The sequence below is a fragment of the Myripristis murdjan genome, chromosome 22, assembly GCF_902150065.1.
Source record: "Myripristis murdjan chromosome 22, fMyrMur1.1, whole genome shotgun sequence".
NCBI classification, from domain to species: Eukaryota; Metazoa; Chordata; class Actinopteri; order Holocentriformes; family Holocentridae; genus Myripristis; species Myripristis murdjan.
In genome coordinates this window covers 3,832,305-3,839,725 of record NC_044001.1, presented here as the reverse complement: position 1 = coordinate 3,839,725, position 7,421 = coordinate 3,832,305, and positions in this window count along the sequence as shown.

Below are 7,421 nucleotides of genomic sequence, written 5' to 3'. Positions count from 1 at the left end.
AGGGCCACGTAGGAGGCGTCCGACGTAGGTGCCAATATCAGGTTTACCGGAACTAAAACTTTAGTGAATTGGGACGGTGTAGCCTGCGGAGGATTCCTACGTCATTATTATCGAGGCTTCCCGAAGCGCATTCGAGTGATGCAGCGTAAAATGCCAAAGTAGGTTTGGGAGGTGTGTCGGTGAACACCTGTGCATGAAACCAAACGATAAGCAGCTTCAACGCTCTCAAGATGGACAACATCGATTCTGTAGTTTTATGTATTTTATTTTATTTTGTCTTTGTGAAGATGCAGAAAATTAAGATAATTGTTACACCTCAGAAATTTCAACAGACTATCCCAATTAAAGTAATTGTACACATGGCTACATTGTAACGTACCTGATGCGCTGATGGTTGCTATGGAAACATCACGCAAAATGCCTATCTAACTCATCTAACTAAACTTGCATTTACAGGCGAATCTATGGTGGTAATTATAGCCATGAAAACTTATCAAAACGTCATGATATAAACATTAAGACAGGCTTCATAATTACAGCAATGGTGGCTGATCCAGGAATTCAACTGGACTGAAAGGTACCCTGGGAAGTAGGCTGTGATGTCGGCCGCGAAGCATCGTGGAGGTGTTTCCTGCAAATTAGTCAAAAATAGGCTGGATCTGTGGGCTGCATTTGCAGGACCCTGCACGGTAAAACTGAATTGGGACAGCACTTGTCACGCCGCCGTGACGTAAGAAGCCTACAAATACGACCTAGGTAGCGTACAGCCTTTGAATTGGGACAGAGCCTCTCTTTTCCTCCAATGACGTCCCTCCTCCTGCTGAGGCACATTTTCCCAAAGTCTGCAAACGCCGTCCACATCCTCACCACCCGCATCCCAGACCAGCAGCACCTCCAGAGCTGAACCCGAGTCGGCTCCACACCTGCGGGACCACCCAGCCGGCTCTCAGCCTGCACATCCACTGACCCCCTGTTCACCCCAGCTGTCTGACTGGAGTCGATCTGCAGGTCAGCACGAACATCATGGAAGTCACAACTGTCTTATTATTCCATCTGTGTCGGCTCAGTCACGGCTCACCTGTCTCGAAAGCGCGACTCTTCCACAGGATCAAGTTAAACTCAGTCTTTTACTTGCAGAGGAGGTTGCAAGCAAGTTTCAAATCACAGGCGAATAATCAGGCAGCAGGACCGGCTAAGAAAGGCAAAGTCCAGGGAAACGAGCAGAGACACGAGGAGATACACACAGGTTAATGAGACACAGGTGGAATTAATTGAGGTGTGGCTGCATAATCACAGTGGTAGGAACATACACACAGAAACAGGTGCATGCATTGAAACGAGAGGGAGGGTGAGCATGACAAAATAAAACCATGAATGAATGAAATAATAAAGAAACAAAAACAAAATCCAAGATACTGAGTGAGACGTCACACCAGTAAGACGTGTGCGCTGTCTCCATCCCAGTCCACTTTATACCATTTAATCATATATACCACATGTGTATATTTCCATGTATAATAAATACACTTGGCATGAGAGAAGTTGCTTGTCCTTTGTGTGCATTAAGCTTCTTGAATGTCTGTTTGCTAATATGAAGTCCCAAATTATTTTGATAGGAGTCTAAAGAATATTTTCGTTAGTTTCGTTCTTTAGTTAATAAATTACCTTTGTTGACTTCAGATCTGAAATCGCTTGTTGTTTTCACTGCGTGACGCCAACCCCGCTCAAACATTGGCTTGTCATATGTGGGATTTTTTTGGAGCCGCTATAATATTCATATGAATTCCCAAACTCACAACACACACTACTCAATTCTTTTTCCTCAAAATTTGCACATTTTCATTCAGTTTTTTTCCATTTTTGAAGATTAAAATTTCACAAAAAGGCAGATTAATGAACTTGTCCCTGCAGTATTTGCTCAACTACAGATTTTACTGGGAAAAAAAAAGTCAGGAGAGGCGATACATGTATTATTTTTTTATGAGTAGTGTTGCTGATGTTGAATAAATTTGCTGTTAACCACTGAATTGCAACAAATTGCTGGTTGTATACATTATGTCAGCCTATCAGCCTTAATTAGCAGTGTCACATCAGTATCAGTGTATCAGTGAGGGGTGGCGGCGGGGTCGCAGCACGCCGTCCTCCTGGATCCTCGGTTAGAGATAAAACAACAGCGCTGACTAGGAGGTCACCACGCTGACTCGCCTGCACCGCCTTGTTGCTGCATTACATAACCGCAGGAGAAAAAGCGAGGAAAGACAATAATTGGAATAAAGCTTTTACACATCAATTTAGGCGGTGAACTTGATTCCCTTTAAAAGCAGCAGGGCCACAGCACCCTGGTTTTATGCCTGTGACCCCACAATGCTCATGTCAGAGAAAAGTAATGGGAAAAGAAATACAATAAAGTCAAAGCAAAAAAAAAAAAAACAGTCAGCGAGTGAAGAGACTATAAACTCATTCTCATTTCCGAAATGTCATTCTCATTACCGCAACAGGTATTTTTTCTACAGAATTCGTAATTATTCTATTTTACGAGTACTGGGACATACTGTATATCGGTCATATTTTGATCGATCCCCCCTTTAAATATTAGAGGTTGCACTCCCTATTACTCAAGCCTTTTACAATTTATTTATTGTAAATTTTGCACTAATAATGTTGATGTGATGATTTTTGCTGAAAGAAGATTTTTTAAAAATTATTTTTTATATATACATTTTTATTTTCTTTTTCTTATATATATCTTTTTTGTGTGTCATTTATTATTTATTTATTTTATTTATTTTTTGGTTAGATTTTACTTTTTGTATAATGTACTATATGTGCTGTATGTTGTTGGTATGTCTTATGTTGTATGACTTAAGTGCCTGTGGAAATTTCAATAAAAAGAATTTTCAAAAAAAAAAAAAAAAAAAAAAATGTAATTATTAAATAATAATATTTTGTTTGAAAATGTGTATAAATATTATCCAACAGTACTTATCTAAGGTCTGCTTCATAAAAAATGTGTATGTTATTTTTTAGTAAAATGATAAAATAAAAAGGTTGTAAATAATGCAGTATGTTTCAGTAATGAGAAATAATACGGATATTATGAAAAATAATAAAAATGAAAAAATGATCTCTCCAAAGTTATATATAGCTTTCAGCATGACTAATATAAATCTACTTTAGAAATAGCCAAAAATACACATTTTTAACCTTATATTTGAGGTAATGTCATGTTGCAGTAATGATAATTTGTCATGGTCTTCATCTCAAAAATGTAAATAAATACATAGGAAATATTTACAAAGTCTTCCAAAAATAATGTTTATGGTAAACTCAGACCTTAATCTCATATGTGGATAGAAAATTATGTCCAAAATGGCATTTTAAAATTCTTGTTGTATGACACCTTTTAAATCTGAATTTCGTCACCCTATAATGGAAAAAAATAAAAAATAAACAGCTGAAGGCAGTGATTGTGAAACACATCATTTTGCATGAATCCATAGTTGTGCATCTTAAATAATAATGAGCCACTTATCTGCTGTACATCGCTCAGTGGGACTCCATAAAGACTGAATGGCAGTGGCTTAGTGGCTCAACAGTGTGAAATTACAAAGTGAGCTTAGATGCTTACAATCTAATGCAAAATTCAATAAAATATAGAGTCAGGGAGGATATCAAACAGCCAAAAGATTAATGCTGCAATTAGTTTGAGAGATACTGCAGTTATTGATATCGTTTCCACAGCCCAGTTTTAAGTTTTAATGCTGTTCGCTTTTTAATGTTGTTTGACACGCTTTCCAGTAGATCTGGGATGGTAAATTGTGGGAATATCTCCCGCTGGATTTTCACCCAATAACCAATCTCCTCGTATTAATGTTTCTGGGGGCCGAGGGAGGCGTGTGTGTGTGTGTGTGTGTGTGTGTGTGTGTGTGTGTGTGTGTGCGTTTCTCAGCCTCACACACTCACTCGTCGATTGTGTGTATTACAAAATGAACATGAACGCTGCTTCGCTGTGATTACTGTGGATGAAGTCTCACACACCGCCGTGCCTCCCTCCACGGCTACAATAAAGGTTTCTGATAGTGGTGATGATGATGATGATGATGATGATGATGGTTGTAGTTTTGATGATGAATATGGTGATAGCAGTGATTATAGCATAGGTCGGCGATGGGCGATATAAACACAATCATATATCAGAATATCTTTTTTTGCATTTCTGTTTTATTTGACGGTGATGGTGGATTTCCGTGACATTTGGTGAGCAGGTCGATGCTCCACGGAGGAGGAACCCTGTTGACTCTGGTGACGTTATGGTCTGTCCTCCTGCGCCACCTGCAGGCCAAAATGTTAACTTTCCACACAAAATATCACAAACTGTAATCGGCGGATTGTAGAAGATTCCACTTGATTTTGGCAAACGTATGATTTTTCCTCTAGCGCCACTCTCTGGTCAAAATGTGACATCGGCTGTGTAAAAAACAAACAACAAAAAAAACCTACAACAGGTGATTTCAGTGCTACCAAGAGCATGAAGTATGGGAATTTTGGTGAATTTTGAAATTTTAAAGTCTAATGAAATTTATGCAGCACATTCATGCTACCCACCGCATGCTCCCTGTCAGCTTAGGTGACGTCATGACTTTTCCTCTACATCCACACTCAGGCTGAACATTTGACTTTGACTTCAAAATATCTTTAAATGTAATGGAAGGAATGCAATGTGCTATGCTGAGTGCACCCATGCTTCCCCGAGAATGAACCCTATCGATTTTGGTGAGCCCAATATCCCAAATCCCTGACAATAACTAGTCTCATATGATGATGCTGTAGATAAAACATCAATACATTGGCCATCCCTAAGTGCAGAAGGTGACAGTGATGGTGATACTGCAAAAAAATATATTGTTTAGTCTCATCCTCAATGCTAAAATCTTTGTTTTAGATGCAGTTTCACTTGTTTGAGGAATTTTGCATCATTTTCCTGAGACTAGAGGTCGGATTTGCCCTTTAAGGCTTAGTTCCAACATATTATTCCCACATACTGTACACTGGGAAAGAGGGATTATCTCATCCCATTGGCTTTATTTTTAAAGGCGATGACTGTGGAAGCAAAAACCAATTTATTTAAACATACATATGTACATAATATGCACACATATGTTCAGGACCACATGCAACTACACGTGCTCAGATATATATTCACCCACACACACACACACACACACACACGAGATTCACGCTGATCAGCAGTGAATGGCGCCAAATGACTAAAATGCCCCTTGGAGCTTAAAATACGGAAAGAGCTGAGAGACGCTCACATACAAAAGAAATGAACGAGTCTGAATTAATCTTCGTGCACTGCCGATAAGCGAAAGGCCGTAGTGCAAATTTTGTTTTAGTCATCAGGGAGAAACATGCCATCAGCATCTTATAGGCATCCTATTTATTTTTTGCTCTTATCCTTTATTAGCTCTCTCTCTCTCTCTCTCTCTCTCTCTCTGTGTGTGTCTGTTCTCGATCCCATCGCTGTGCTTCGGCTGCTGTAATGACCCCGCTTCCCTCAAGAGATCGATAAAGTTCATCCCGACTGATGTGTGAACACAATTAAATCTTCTTCAAAGCCGGATCCAGGAGAGGCTTCCGCTGAGGTTAGACAATATCTTGGGACCGGACCAGCCTTTCATTAAGTTTGGGATATCAGCCAATCAATGTCGTCTGCGGCTACGATATGATTGAGGCTCTTCCGTGACCTCAGACACAATAAAAATTTGATTTTTATTTGTTGTACAGTTTGGTTTTTGATGTGTACCAGAGTGTACCTACCTCTGAGTTGGTAGTTTGAGTCCAATCCCATCCGCAGTCAAATAATTTCTTTATTGTGGCTTTTTTAGGGAGGAGTTTATGTGCCACATGATGGTCTGAAGTGGTGGTTCTCAGATCTTTGGGGCCCACAGCGGATCCCGGCTAGTTTTTATTTTCGCGATTTAATCAGCGGCTGATATACAGCACAGATAGCTGCACAGGTAATGAACTGGTGAAGAAAACCTGCAGCTCACTATGAATACAATTTGAGGGCAAAACACTGAATATGTGTAACTTCTTGGCTTGTAAATGGTCAAATGGCAATGGCAGATTCATCAATTAACAAAGATGGACATACACAAGAACCCACTCATAGGAGCAACTCACCTTTGCCACTGAAAGAATAATTTATTTCAAGGTTATCCCATTAAAAATAATGAGTAATCTACAGTATTGTACTGGCAGCCAACAGCTGGGTATTGAATAAGTGCGTAAAAATACTGCAGTTGTTTACCACTTACCAACAGAAGGAGGTATTATTGCGGTTAAATATGAGATTAATACATTTGTTATCAAGACTTTGCACTCGTTATCATCAGGTTATCAGCAAGAGAGAAAAAGTTGCAGGTATTTTGCCCTGAAAATTTGCCCTTGTGTCATCATCTTAACAGACTTTCCATTCAAGTAGCATCATTCTGTATTGTCTTATTAATTTATTCATGTTTTATTTGATGGTACCAGTTGATATATTGTCCCTGCCACAGCTGCTGTTTATCTTTTTTTATGTGTATAACTGTTAGATCCTCTAATGTTGTAGGCCCCTGTGTTTTTACATGATGTGTGTGTTTATATGAAGACCAAGGGCAATAAAGGCCTTCATTCATTCATTCATCCATTCATTCACCTCTGTCCTGGACATGATGTGGTCCAGTTTGTGTCAAAGAGGAATATGCAGATATAACTCTGATGCAGGTGGTGCCAAATTTTACTGTGATGGAGAAACATAAGTACAAGAGAGTGTTACTGTTTAATTTGTGCAAAACATGATTCACTCCTTCTGCAAGAAAAAAAAAAAAAAAAAAAAACCACAAGCCGTCATTATTTGACCAAGGCTGAGGCGTCCCTACTGTCAATAAATGGGCGACTAAGTTTGCAGACTCAAAGAAGATCGAGCGCTTTCATTTTTACACCCAGCTGATGATTTCACACTTCTGAAGTTGACTGGATCAATGGCCAAAATCAATTTTGAGTCCTGGGTGGAAGGGCGCATGGGGAGAGGCGCCAGGAGGCATTTTCTATTAGTCTAGTTAGCGGCCCAATTTTCCAATTTCTCGCAAAGGCTTCAGACATCAGAATTGAACTTTCTCCAAGTAATCAAAGATTATTATGTAAGTATTAGGCCTCTCTGTTTGCACTGATATTGAAAATAGCTAAGGGGCAGGAGCGGAGGATGTGGATGTAGCCTCAAGGAAAAAAAAAAAAGTCTCATCCTCATGAGGCTCTGAGGGTAAAACATGGTGCCGGATGCAGGAGGAGTCCGTACATCAGAAAGTGGGCAAATCATGTTTTCACAGAATTATATCAAAACAGCAGCTTGTAAAGATCAGATGAAGCATTTT